The following is a 13,134-nucleotide window of genomic DNA, read 5'->3' on the forward strand; positions in this document are numbered from 1 at the left end:
TCTCCTCACTTGTCTTGCAGAGGCACTTCAGCCACCACAAGCAGTCTCTGCGATAGCTCGACTCGTTAATCTATTGGTATGATTCTGGCTAAGGTGCGCAGAGACCCCTGGTTCAAATCGCGGAGGAGGCCACTTATTCGTTCTTTCCTCAAGCATAAGTATCACTACAGAGAAGAGTGCTAATGCATCACAATTTATTTTATGTGATCGGCGAATTTCCCACTGGAAACTGTAACGAGCACCCAGTGACGTGGACAGAAAATAACATTCCGCTTTTCTGAAGCACCTGTCCGATTTTGTTGTGCTCCCTTAGAAGCCGTCGAAAACGCTGTCTGTGAACGTTCGGCTCGTTGGTCTAGGGGTATGATTCTCGCTTCGGGTGCGAGAGGTTCCGGGTTCAAATCCCGGACGAGCCCAGTTTTTGCTTTTTCCTTCCGCATCAGTATTACTTCAGAGTCTAACGCTAAATTATCCTATCTTGCGTTACTTGAACAGCGTAGGCCTTACTCGAAACTGCAACGAGCTCTCACTCGCGAAGAAACGAAAATAATAATCTGCTCTCTCAGTTATCTCCTCACTTGTCTTGCAGAGGCACTTCAGCCAACACAAGCCGTCTCTGCGACAGCTCGACTCGTTAATCTATTGGTATGATTCTGGCTAAGGTACGCATAGACCCCTGGTTCAAATCGCGGAGGAGGCCACTTATTCATTCTTTCCTCAAGCATAAGTATCACTACAGGGAAGAGCGCAAATGCATCGCAATATATTTTATTTTATCAGTGAATTTCCCACTGGAAACTTTAACGAGCACCTAGTGACGTGGACAGAAAATAACATTCCGCTTTTAGGAAGCACCTGTCCGATTTTATGGCACTCCCTTAGAAGCCGTCGAAAACGCTGTCTGCGATCGTTCGGCTCCTTGGTCTAGGGGTATGATTCTCGCTTTGGGTGCGAGGGGTCCCGGGTTCAAATCCCGGACGAGCCCAATATTTGCTTTTTCCTTTCGCATCAGTATTACTTCAGAGTCTAGCGCTTAATTATCCTAACTTGCATTACTTGAACAGCGTAGGCCTTCCTCGAAACTACAACGAGCTCTCACTCACGAAGAAACGAAAATATTATACTGCTCTCTCAGTTATCTCCTCACTTTTCTTGGAGAGGCACTTCAGCCAGCACAAGCAGCCTCTGCGATGGCTCGACTCGTTAATCTATTGGTATGATTCTGGCTAAGGTACGCAGAGACCCCTGGTTCAAATCGCGGAGGAGGCCACGTATTCATTCTTTCCTCAAGCATAAGTATCACTACAGAGAAGAGTGCTAATGCATCGCAATTTATTTTATGTAATCAGCGAATTTCCCACTGGAAACTGTAACGAGAACCCAGTGACGTGGACAGAAAATAACATTCCGCTTTTCTGAAGCACCTGTCCGATTTTGTTGTGCTCCCTTAGAAGCCGTCGAAAACGCTCTCTGTGAGCGTTCGGCTCGTTGGTCTAGGGATTCTGCTTCCGGCTCCCGAGCTAAACGGATCGTAGGATCATGGGCTCCAATGGAGCGGCATATGCGGCTGTTAGCCGCGGCAACAGGCTTTCGACGGAGGAAGATAAGGATTTCCAGATTATTTTGCCTCGGCTACCTACAGGACGCATTGTTTTAAATACAGTTTTTTTGCACGGCGACGCTCGTGTTCGCCCGTTCCGTGTGGAAGATTTCCGGGACGCGCTTCAAGCTGTTGGTATGCTCTCTGGCGTCGTCGCCCTTGGAGCATACCAAATCAACCATGTATGGGCGGTGACGATGAAGACAGCCGAGGCTGCCGAAAAGCTGGCTGCCCTGAAGGAGCTACAGGTGAAGGGGCGTCGCTGCCTGGTCATCGACCCCAAGGAACAACAGGTGAAGCTTCGTATCCACTGGCTTCTGCATGGGGTGGACGACGAAGACGTCAAGACCGCGCTGGCCTCCTTCGGCAAAGTGACGGAAGTGACCCGGGAGCGCTGGCGAGTGGATGGCGTTTCCGACAAGGGCTCGACGACCCGAGCAGTGCTGCTGCAGCTGAAAGCCGGAATGAAAGTTGACGACCTGCCCCACCAGATCCGCGTCGCCGGCGAGCTTGCGCTGGTGGTAGCCCCAGGTCGCCCCATGCAGTGCCTACGCTGCCGGGGCTCTGGCCACGTTCGACGAGAATGCAAGGTTCCCCGTTGTTCCCGGTGCAGGCTTTTTGGACACAACGACGCGGACTGTGTACGCTCTTACGCAGTAGCCGCGGGCTCGGCGCAGAGCGAGCCGTCGGCATCAGAACATATGATGGACGTGACCGAGGCGGAGGAAGCGGCCAAGGGTGCTGGAAACAGCAACGTGGCGGCAGAAACGAGCGCGACGACCAAGCAGGCCGAAGCAGGAAGGAATAATATCCCTCCCCCTAAGGAACCAGCAGCTACAGTCGAGAGCGTGCAGACGGCCCCGCAAGAAAATGAGAGCCACCAGCGAGCTACGGATGCAACGCAGGCAGAGGCGGACGACAACGCGACCCATGCTAGCGCCCGCGTCGAATCCGTCTCGGCACCGGTCAAGAGATCCCTGCAGCACGAGGAGAAAGTCGACGGAAAGGCCGGCGGTGACTCCGAGCCACCACCCGCTAAGACGCTACCCGGAAGGCGCTCCACCATCAAGCCTAAGCCGAACTTGGAGGCTGACCGCAGGCTCACCCCGAAGCCGACCAAAGACGAACTCGGACGACGGCCACCGGATGGCCACGGAGGCGTCTAGCGGTCAGCTAGACGTTAAGGTGAGCACCATGCTCCGGGCCTTCTCCCCTCCCGTTTAAATCAGTAATGGCTACCAACCCGTCGCTTAGCCTCGGCACGCTAAACGTTCGAGGTCTGGCCGCCAAAAAGAAACAGAGTCAGGTTTACAGACTACTAGTGGACCACGACCTCGACGTTTTAGCCGTGCAAGAAACCAAGGTAGACGGCGAGGAGGAGACCGGGAGCATGGTGCAAAGGTTCACGTACAACTACTATACGGTAGTGAGCCACGCCTTAGGGACTTCGGCGGGATGTGTGTTGTTCGTGAGGAAGCTTCCAGGACTGGTTATTGACGGTTACTTCTCGTGCACTTCCGGTCGACTTGTCGTTTGTGATTTCAGTTATTGCGATGTCAAATGGCGCGTGTTGTGCATTTATGCACCTAATACAGTGCAAGAGAGGGCAACTTTCTTTTTGAACCTAAAGCATCACTTCTCTGTGCAAAAAACAATAGCCTGTGTAGGGGATTTCAACTGCGTATTGAATGCTGAGGATAGGTCTACGCGACGCGTAGTTTATGACAAAAGCAGCGATATCCTCGCACAAATTATACATGAGTTCGAATTAGAAGATGTCGCTGAGTGTTTTCGGGCTGACCGAGACGTGATGTACACTCACTTTCAGGGCACAAGTCACGCACGATTAGACCGGATCTATCTATCATACGATTTGGTAGAAAAATGCCAGTGCTATGCAGTTACGGCCATATCATTCTCGGATCACTGCCTGGTAAAATGCAGGGTAGGCAGCAAGAAAGAACGAAACAAATTCGTTTGGGAACTGTGGAAAATGAATTCTGAGCTGCTACGAGATGAAACTTTTAATGAAAAGGTAGTGGCTGCTCTGAATTCTTTTGCAACGGATAGTTCTATAAAGTTTGGCGAGGAATGGGAGTTGTTGAAGCAAACCATCAAAATGAAAGCAATTGAAAGAAGTAGCGTACTGCGTTATGAAGAAAAGGCCAGTGAAAAGGATTTAAAAACATTGCTGGCAAAATTGGCGACGCTGGAATGCAAGCAACCGGGCGCTTATCAAGACGATATGCGCGCTGTTAAGAAAAAGCTCGAAGTGTTCGACGAAGAACGCTATCGAGGCGCACTCGTGCGTGCTAGAGCAGAAAGACTAACATGCGGGGAAACGCCAACGAAAAGAGCGATGGGACTAGAAAAAAAACATTCCAGACGTAAGCAGATTGAGGCCATTGAATATGAAGGGGTGGTATTAACCGATAACAATAACATAGGGCATGCGTTCCTTGAGCATTACAAAAAACTTTTTGCATTCAGGCCTGTCAACATGCACGATTTCAATAATTTATTTTTGCAACAAATGCCACAGCTGTCGTCTGAAGTTAAAGAAACCTTAGAACGACCATTAACAGAACATGAAGTGATGAAGGCCATCGAAGACCTGAATCCTGGCAAGTCGCCAGGTCCAGACGGTCTTTGTGCCGCCTGGTACAAATCTTTTAAAGGCCACCTAGCTCATATCTTAACCGCCGTTTACAACGAAGCATACGAACTGAAAATACTTCCACCATCCTTTGGCCAGTCCCATACCGTACTAATACCGAAAACAGAAGACACCGAAAAGCTCAAGCAACTTTCATCATACAGACCCATTGCGCTTACTAATTGCGACTACAAAATATTGATGAAGGTGTTGGCACGGCGTATGCAGTCAGTCATTAAGGATGTAGTCGGCCCACACCAGACGTGTGGAATTCGCGGAAGAACCATCTTTACTAACATTCATAAGTTGAAGTGTGTGCTGGAGTGTTGTGATGCCATGTGTGAGGCAGTTGCGATCCTCCAGCTAGACTTGGAGAAAGCATTTGACTGTGTTTCTCACGAGATATTGCTCACCATCCTTCAACATGTTAATTTTGGCCACATAATCACTGAGGGGGTGACCATGGCGTACCGGAGTTGCTATACGAGACTTATAATTAATCAAATGCTGGGGGCCCCCATTAACGTGAAGCGCTCCGTTCGCCAGGGTTGTCCACTCAGCCCACTCCTGTTTTGTGTTTACATAGAAACGCTATGTCAGGCCATCATTGAAAATGAATACATTAAGGGATTTTGCCTCCAAGCAGCAGAGGTGAAGTTATTGGCATATGCTGACGATGTGCCTGTATGTTGTAAAGATACGCAAAGTGTATTGAACGCAGTGAGTATCGTCAGACAGTTTGGTAATGCCACTAATAGCTTCGTGAACTGGCAGAAATGTTTGGGGTTTTGGCACGGGGAATGGGCGTCCACACCAGACCACTTTTCCAACGTAACCTGGGTCACGACGCCAGTTAAGTACCTTGGCGCACCCCTTGATGCCTACAAGGACAGTAGCGAATACTGGAAGGAGCGAACAAAAGAAGTAAAAGAAAAAGCCGACCGATGGAACGCCGTTCACTTGTCCATGTTCGCGCGAGCTACAGCGTGCAACACGTTTCTCGTGACAAAGATCTGGTACGTGATGCAGGTCCTACAGTGCTCTCGGATTAATGTGCAGAAACTGCACCGCGTGTTCGCTGTATTCGTGTGGGCATCGAGCTGGGAGCGATGCAGCCGAGATAATCTCTTCCGACGCGTGAAGGATGGTGGTCTGGGGTTGGCGCACCTTTTCTTGCGTCAACTGGTGAATAGATTCTTCTTCTTTCGAGATACAAACGACCCATTTCTGCGCACGGTGATCCAAATGAGGCTTTCAAGATCACTTCCCGAGTTTGTAGTAGGTACCGAAATAATGCCAGGATCTGTCCGTGGGTTCTTTCGGGAAATAGTTGATAGTGTTTCCTTTTTGCGTGTTCGTTTTTCAAGTGAATATTTGTGGAATGCAAAACGGAAAAAGTTATACCGTGATTTGTGTGATAGTGTATTGCTTGTACCCATGTACAGAGCCGTGTACAGTGGAGGCCCAGGCCTAGACGTCTTGAAAAGGGTGAAGATGATGCCAGTTCAACCAGCCACGAAATCTTTCTTCTTTAAATTACATACCGGTACCTTATCTGTTAAAATTTTCCTGGAACAACGTGGGTTCTACATGCCGTGGGGAACCCACTGCCTCATTTGTAAAAAACCGGAAAGCATAGATCATGTCTTCATCCACTGTTGGGAGGGGGTTTTCTTCTGGGACGTGTTGCAAAGGACTTTGAAAAAGGAGTTACCGATAGATCCACACGGAATCAGGTTTCTGGCAGTTAATGATGACGAAGGATTCCCGTACGACCTTATCATGCTAACAGGCCTCCACTGTTTATGGCGCGCAAGAATGGCGGGCTACCATTGTGACCCGGATGCCCGACCGGCGCGTTTATACTTTCGAGAATGTATGCAAAAATATGTAGAAGTGCAGAAGTTGCAACAGCCTGTTCCTGAGTGGCTGCCGAGGGTTGAACCCCTGACAGCGCTCAAGGAATTTTAATACGACAATGTCATGCCACAGTAGCGGACGGCAACGAATGTGTATATTACTGTTTCTTGTTCCGTTTTTGTATTCATTATTTCCTTTTTGTCTTTTTCTTTCGTTTCTGTGTATATCATTTAAGGAATGTGTGTTGTGGTGACATGTCGAGGATTGGCAATAAAGAAAAAAAAAAAAAAAAAAAAAAGGCTCGTTGGTCTAGGGGTATGATTTTCGCTTCGGGTGCGAGAGGTCCCGGGTTCAAATCCCGGACGAGCCCAGTTTTTGCTTTTTCCTTCCGCATCAGTATTACTTCAGAGTCCAACGCTTAATTATCCTAACTTGCATTACTTGAACAGCGTAGGCCTTCCTCGAAACGGCAACGAGCTCTCACTCACGAAGAAACGAAAATATTAATCTGCTCTCTCAGTTATCTCCTCACTTGTCTTGCAGAGGCACTTCAGCCACCACAAGCAGTCTCTGCGATAGCTCGACTCATTAATCTATTGGTATGATTCTGGCTAAGGTGCGCAGAGACCCCTGGTTCAAATCGCGGAGGAGGCCACTTATTCGTTCTTTCCTCAAGCGTAAGTATCACTACAGAGAAGACTGCTAATGCATCACAATTTATTTTATGTGATCGGCGAATTTCCCACTGGAAACTGTAACGAGCACCCAGTGACGTGGACAGAAAATAACATTCCGCTTTTCTGAAGCACCTGTCCGATTTTGTTGTGCTCCCTTAGAAGCCGTCGAAAACGCTGTCTGTGAACGTTCGGCTCGTTGGTCTAGGGGTATGATTCTCGCTTCGGGTGCGAGAGGTCCCGGGTTCAAATCCCGGACGAGCCCAGTTTTTGCTTTTTCCTTCCGCATCAGTATTACTTCAGAGTCTAACGCTTAATTATCCTAACTTGCATTACTTGAACAGCGTAGGCCTTCCTCGAAACTGCAACGAGCTCTCACTCACGAAGAAACGGAAATATTAATCTGCTCTCTCAGTTATCTCCTCACTTGTCTTGCAGAGGCACTTCAGTCACCACAAGCAGTCTCTGCGATAGCTCGACTCGTTAATCTATTGGTATGATTCTGGCTAAGGTGCGCAGAGACCCCTGGTTCAAATCGCGGAAGAGGCCACTTATTCATTCTTTCCTCAAGCATAAGTATCACTACAGAGAAGAGTGCTAATGCATCACAATTTATTTTATGTGATCAGCGAATTTCCCACTGGAAACTGTAACGAGCACCCAGTGACGTGGACAGAAAATAACATTCCGCTTTTCTGAAGCACCTGTCCGATTGTATGGCACTCCCTTAGAAGCCGTCGAAAACGCTGTCTGTGATCGTTCGGCTCCTTGGTCTAGGGGTATGATTCTCGCTTTGGGTGCGAGAGGTCCCGGGTTCAAATCCCGGACGAGCCCAATTTTTGCTTTTTCCTTTCGCATCAGTATTACTTCAGAGTCTAACGCTTAATTATCCTAACTTGCATTACTTGAACAGCGTAGGCCTTCCTCGAAACTGCAACGAGCTCTCACTCACGAAGAAACGAAAATATTAATCTGCTCTCTCAGTTATCTCCTCACTTTTCTTGCAGAGGCACTTCAGCCAGCACAAGCAGTCTCTGCGATGGCTCGACTCGTTAATCTATTGGTATGATTCTGGCTAAGGTGCGCAGAGACCCCTGGTTCAAATCGCGGAGGAGGCCACTTATTCATTCTTTCCTCAAGCATAAGTATCACTACAGAGAAGAGTGCTAATGCATCACAATTTATTTTATGTGATCAGCGAATTTCCCACTGGAAACTGTAACGAGCACCCAGTGACGTGGACAGAAAATAACATTCCGCTTTTCTGAAGCACCTGTCCGATTTTGTTGTGCTCCCTTAGAAGCCGTCGAAAACGCTGTCTGTGAACGTTCGGCTCGTTGGTCTAGGGGTATGATTCTCGCTTCGGGTGCGAGAGGTCCCGGGTTCAAATCCCGGACGAGCCCAGTGTTTGCTTTTTCCTTCCGCATCAGTATTACTTCAGAGTCTAGCGCTTAATTATCCTAACTTGCATTACTTGAACAGCGTAGGCCTTCCTCGAAACTGCAACGAGCTCTCACTCACGAAGAAACGAAAATATTATACTGCTCTCTCAGTTATCTCCTCACTTTTCTTGGAGAGGCACTTCAGCCAGCACAAGCAGTCTCTGCGATGGCTCGACTCGTTAATCTATTGGTATGATTCTGGCTAAGGTACGCAGAGACCCCTGGTTCAAATCGCGGAGGAGGCCACTTATTCATTCTTTCCTCAAGCATAAGTATCACTACAGAGAAGAGTGCTAATGCATCGCAATTTATTTTATGTAATCAGCGAATTTCCCACTGGAAACTGTAACGAGAACCCACTGACGTGGACAGAAAATAACATTCCGCTTTTCTGAAGCACCTGTCCGATTTTGTTGTGCTCCCTTAGAAGCCGTCGAAAACGCTCTCTGTGAGCGTTCGGCTCGTTGGTCTAGGGGTATGATTCTCGCTTCGGGTGCGAGAGGTCCCGGGTTCAAATCCCGGACGAGCCCAGTTTTTGCTTTTTCCTTCCGCACCAGTATTACTTCAGAGTCTAACGCTTAATTATCCTAACTTGCATTACTTGAACAGCGTAGGCCTTCCTCGAAACGGCAACGAGCTCTCACTCACGAAGAAACGAAAATATTAATCTGCTCTCTCAGTTATCTCCTCACTTGTCTTGCAGAGGCACTTCAGCCACCACAAGCAGTCTCTGCGATAGCTCGACTCATTAATCTATTGGTATGATTCTGGCTAAGGTGCGCAGAGACCCCTGGTTCAAATCGCGGAGGAGGCCACTTATTCATTCTTTCCTCAAGCATAAGTATCACTACAGAGAAGAGTGCTAATGCATCGCAATTTATTTTATGTAATCAGCGAATTTCCCACTGGAAACTGTAACGAGCACCCAGTGACGTGGACAGAAAATAACATTCCGCTTTTCTGAAGCACCTGTCCGATTTTGTTGTGCTCCCTTAGAAGCCGTCGAAAACGCTTTCTGCGAACGTTCGGCTCGTTCGTCTAGGGGTATGATTCTCGCTTCGGGTGCGAGAGGTCCCGGGTTCAAATCCCGGACGAGCCCAGTTTTTGCTTTTTCCTTCCGCATCAGTATTACTTCAGAGTCTAACGCTTAATTATCCTAACTTGCATTACTTGAACAGCGTAGGCCTTCCTCGAAACTGCAACGAGCTCTCACTCACGAAGAAACGGAAATATTAATCTGCCCTCTCAGTTATCTCCTCACTTGTCTTGCAGAGGCACTTCAGTCACCACAAGCAGTCTCTGCGATAGCTCGACTCGTTAATCTATTGGTATGATTCTGGCTAAGGTACGCAGAGACCCCTGGTTCAAATCGCGGAGGAGGCCACTTATTCATTCTTTCCTCAAGCATAATTATCACTACAGAGAAGAGTGCTAATGCATCGCAATTTATTTTATGTGATCAGCGAATTTCCCACTGGAAACTGTAACGAGCATCCAGTGACGTGGACAGAAAATAACATTCCGCTTTTCTGAAGCACCTGTCCGATTTTGTTGTGCTCCCTTAGAAGCCGTCGAAAACGCTCACTGTGAACGTTCGGCTCGTTGGTCTAGCAGGTGCCCGTAACAGAAGAGTTTGTGAACACCTTTCTAACACTTCTGCCAAAATTACAAGACGAAATAAAAGAGGGACTCGAGAGACCGATCTCTGCGAAAGAAATTACAGAAGCCATAGAAGATTTGGGTAAAGGAAAGGCGCCTGGACCAGACGGCCTAGGAGCAGCTTTCTATAAAACTTTCAAGGCCGAAATAAGCGAGATACTGCACTGTGTAATATCAGAAGCTCATGAAACTAAGCACTTGCCGCCATCATTCAGAAAAAGTCATGTTGTGCTTATACCGAAAACCACCGATACGGTAAAGCTGAAATCTGTCGCTGGATACAGGCCCATAAGTCTTACGAATTCGGATTATAAAATCTACATGAAGGTGCTCGGAAAAGGATGCAGTCAGTTATTAAATCCATAGTAGGCCCACACCAAACATGCGGTATTAGGAATAGATCAATATTGTCGAATATTCACATCGCTAGGAGTATATTGGAATGCTGTGATGCGAACCTCGAATGTGTAGCAATGGTTCAGTTAGACCTAGAAAAAGCTTTTGACAGGGTTGCTCACAGCATACTTCTTGCCCTGCTAAAACACATTAATGTAGGCGAAGTGATTCAGGACGGAGTAGCCATGGCTTATGAGAACTGTTCCGCTCACCTTATAATCAATAAAAGACTCAGCGAAAATATACCAGTATTATCCAGTGTGCGCCAGGGGTGCCCTTTGTCGCCCTTACTTTTTGCGATTTTTCTTGAACCTTTCTGTTTGAAGGTACGAGAAAACGAAAACATTCGCGGCTACCGTCTTTTAACTCAGGAAGTAAAAATACTAGCTTACGCAGATGACATCGCACTTTTTTGCATTGACCAAGAGAGCATTCGGGAGGCAGTCAAGGATGCAAGAAAGTTTTGCAGTCTAACGGGGAGTGCCATAAGCTGGCCAAAAAGCTTAGGCTTCTGGCACGGTGAATGGGACAGCCGGCCTGCAGTGTTAGAAACAGTACCGTTCACAGATACGCCAACCAGTTATCTTGGTGTTCCTTTGGAATACTATCGCGATACCACGACGCAATGGACTGAACAAACTGAGCGGGCTAAAGCACAAACAACGAAGTGGGGAGGCAAGAATCTGTCAATATTCACGAGAGCCACTGTCTGCAATTTATTTCTTGTCGCTAAAGTGTTTTATATGTTGCAAGTTTTATGTATATCCCGAGTGTGTGTACAAAAGTTGCACAGGGTTTTTGCTATGTTCGTGTGGGGATCAGGATGGGAGCGCACGAGTCGTCTGAATCTGTTTCACGCTGTGCAGAAGGGAGGGTTGGGTTTGTCGCATTTATTTTTGAAACAAGTAGTGTCGCGTTTCATGTTCTTGCGCGACGAAAGCGATTGTTTTTTGCGGTGCGTTATCCAGACGCGATTAGGTGACGCACTGCCAGAATATGTTGTGACGTCGTATGGCATACGTCAAGTGGTTGTCCGAGGTTTTTTGTTTGAAGTGATAAGCTCTTTCCGTTTTCTAAAAGTACACTTTTCTTTGGAATACCTGAACACAGTCGCAAGAAAGCGATTATACCGAGATTTAGTTAATATCATGTGTCCAGTACCAATATACCGTGCAGTATATGCACTGGGGCGTGAGCAGAATGTCTTAAAAAGAGTTAAGAAAATGCCTGTAAGAGCAACAACAAAAACTTTTTTTTTCATGCTACACACTGGCACGCTTCCTGTCAAGCCATGGCTGCAGGAGAAGGGGATCTTTGTACCCTGGAGTGTGAATTGCCAGATATGTCAGAAACCGGAGACAATGGAGCATATTATTCTGGAGTGCAAGGACTCAGTCTTCCTTTGGGACATTCTACAAAGGACACTAAAAAAAGAATTTCCTTTAACACCTTTTGGAATCCGTTTTTTACCGTTTGAAGAGACAGAAGGCGTGCCATGTGATATGGTGATGTTACTCTGCATGCACAGCGTGTGGAAAACACGAATGGCGGTGCGTAATGAGGATGTTGACGCAAAACCGGCCAAAGAATATTTTGCTGAAAATGTATTGTACATTCGCGAAGCGTTTAAAGCGCTCAGCGAACCACCTGAGTGGTTAACAGCATTTGAACAGCTTGCAAACATTCAGCCTTTTTAAACCAAAATTAAACGACAAGGTACACCCGCACATTGAACTGTCTTTTTTGTTTTGTAATCGCAGCGGAGAATAGCTGTGAAACGTGTATTTGTTATAAAACAGGCAATAAAGAAAAAAAAAAAAAAGGCTCGTTGGTCTAGGGGTATGATTGTCGCTTCGGGTGCGAGAGGTCCCGGGTTCGAATGCCGGACGAGCGCAGTTTTTGCTTTTTCCTTCCGCATCAGTATTACTTCAGAGTCTAACGCTAAATTACGCTAACTTGCGTTACTTCAACAGCGTAGGCCTTCCTCGAAACTGCAACGAGCTCTCACTCACGAAGAAACGAAAATAATAATCTGCTCTCTCAGTTATCTCCTCACTTGTCTTGCAGAGGCACTTCAGCCACCACAAGCAGTCTCTGCGACAGCTCGACTCGTTAATCTAATAGTATGATTCTGGCTAAGGTACGCAGAGACCACTGGTTGAAATCGCGGAGGAGGCCACTTATTCATTCTTTCCTCAAGCATAAGTATCACTACAGATAAGAGTGCAAATGTATCGCAATATATTTTATTTGATCAGCGAATTTCCCACTGGAAACTTTAACGAGCACCCAGTGACGTGGACAGAAAATAACATTCCGCTTTTAGGAAGCACCTGTCCGATTTTATGGCACTCCCTTAGAAGCCGTCGAAAACGCTGTCTGTGATCGTTCGGCTCGTTGGTCTAAGGCATTCTGCTTCCGGCTCCCGAGCTGAACGGATCGCGGGATCATGAGCTCCAGTGGAGCGGCTTATGCGGCTGTTAGCCGCGGCAACAGGCTTTCGACATCGGAAGATAAGGACTACCAGATTATTTTGCCTCGTCTACCTACAGGACGCATCGTGTTAAACACAGTTTTTTTGCACGGCGACACTCGTGTTCGCCCGTTTCGCGTAGAGGATTTTCGGGACGCGCTTCAAGCTCTTGGTATGCTCTCTGGCGTCGTCGCCCTTGGAGCGTACCAAATCAACCACGTATGGGCTGTGACGATGAAGACAGCCGAGATGGCCCAAAAGCTGGCTGCACTGAAGGAGCTTCAGGTCAAGGGGCGTCGCTGCCTGGTCATCGACCCTAAAGAACAGCAGGTGAAGCTTCGTCTTCACTGGCTTCTTCATGGTGTGGATGATGA

At 47.5% G+C, this 13,134-nt stretch overlaps 8 non-coding genes across 8 annotated transcripts; all 8 read left to right on the forward strand.

Moving 5' to 3' along the window:
• Positions 1-344: 344 nt before the first annotated feature.
• TRNAP-CGG (transfer RNA proline (anticodon CGG)) lies at positions 345-416 on the forward strand. Its single transcript has one exon. It is a non-coding gene; the product is annotated as a tRNA-Pro (tRNA).
• Positions 417-913: 497 nt separating this feature from the next.
• TRNAP-UGG (transfer RNA proline (anticodon UGG)) lies at positions 914-985 on the forward strand. The gene has a single exon. It is a non-coding gene; the product is annotated as a tRNA-Pro (tRNA).
• Positions 986-6,414: 5,429 nt separating this feature from the next.
• TRNAP-CGG (transfer RNA proline (anticodon CGG)) lies at positions 6,415-6,486 on the forward strand. Its single transcript has one exon. It is a non-coding gene; the product is annotated as a tRNA-Pro (tRNA).
• A 497-nt stretch (positions 6,487-6,983) lies between these two features.
• On the forward strand, positions 6,984-7,055 carry TRNAP-CGG (transfer RNA proline (anticodon CGG)). The gene has a single exon. It is a non-coding gene; the product is annotated as a tRNA-Pro (tRNA).
• Positions 7,056-7,552: 497 nt separating this feature from the next.
• On the forward strand, positions 7,553-7,624 carry TRNAP-UGG (transfer RNA proline (anticodon UGG)). Its single transcript has one exon. It is a non-coding gene; the product is annotated as a tRNA-Pro (tRNA).
• A 497-nt stretch (positions 7,625-8,121) lies between these two features.
• TRNAP-CGG (transfer RNA proline (anticodon CGG)) lies at positions 8,122-8,193 on the forward strand. Its single transcript has one exon. It is a non-coding gene; the product is annotated as a tRNA-Pro (tRNA).
• A 497-nt stretch (positions 8,194-8,690) lies between these two features.
• TRNAP-CGG (transfer RNA proline (anticodon CGG)) lies at positions 8,691-8,762 on the forward strand. The gene has a single exon. It is a non-coding gene; the product is annotated as a tRNA-Pro (tRNA).
• Positions 8,763-9,259: 497 nt separating this feature from the next.
• TRNAP-CGG (transfer RNA proline (anticodon CGG)) lies at positions 9,260-9,331 on the forward strand. The gene has a single exon. It is a non-coding gene; the product is annotated as a tRNA-Pro (tRNA).
• The last annotated feature ends 3,803 nt before the right edge of the window (positions 9,332-13,134 follow it).

Source organism: Dermacentor andersoni, chromosome 7 (genome assembly GCF_023375885.2).
Source record: "Dermacentor andersoni chromosome 7, qqDerAnde1_hic_scaffold, whole genome shotgun sequence".
Lineage (NCBI taxonomy): Eukaryota > Metazoa > Arthropoda > Arachnida > Ixodida > Ixodidae > Dermacentor > Dermacentor andersoni.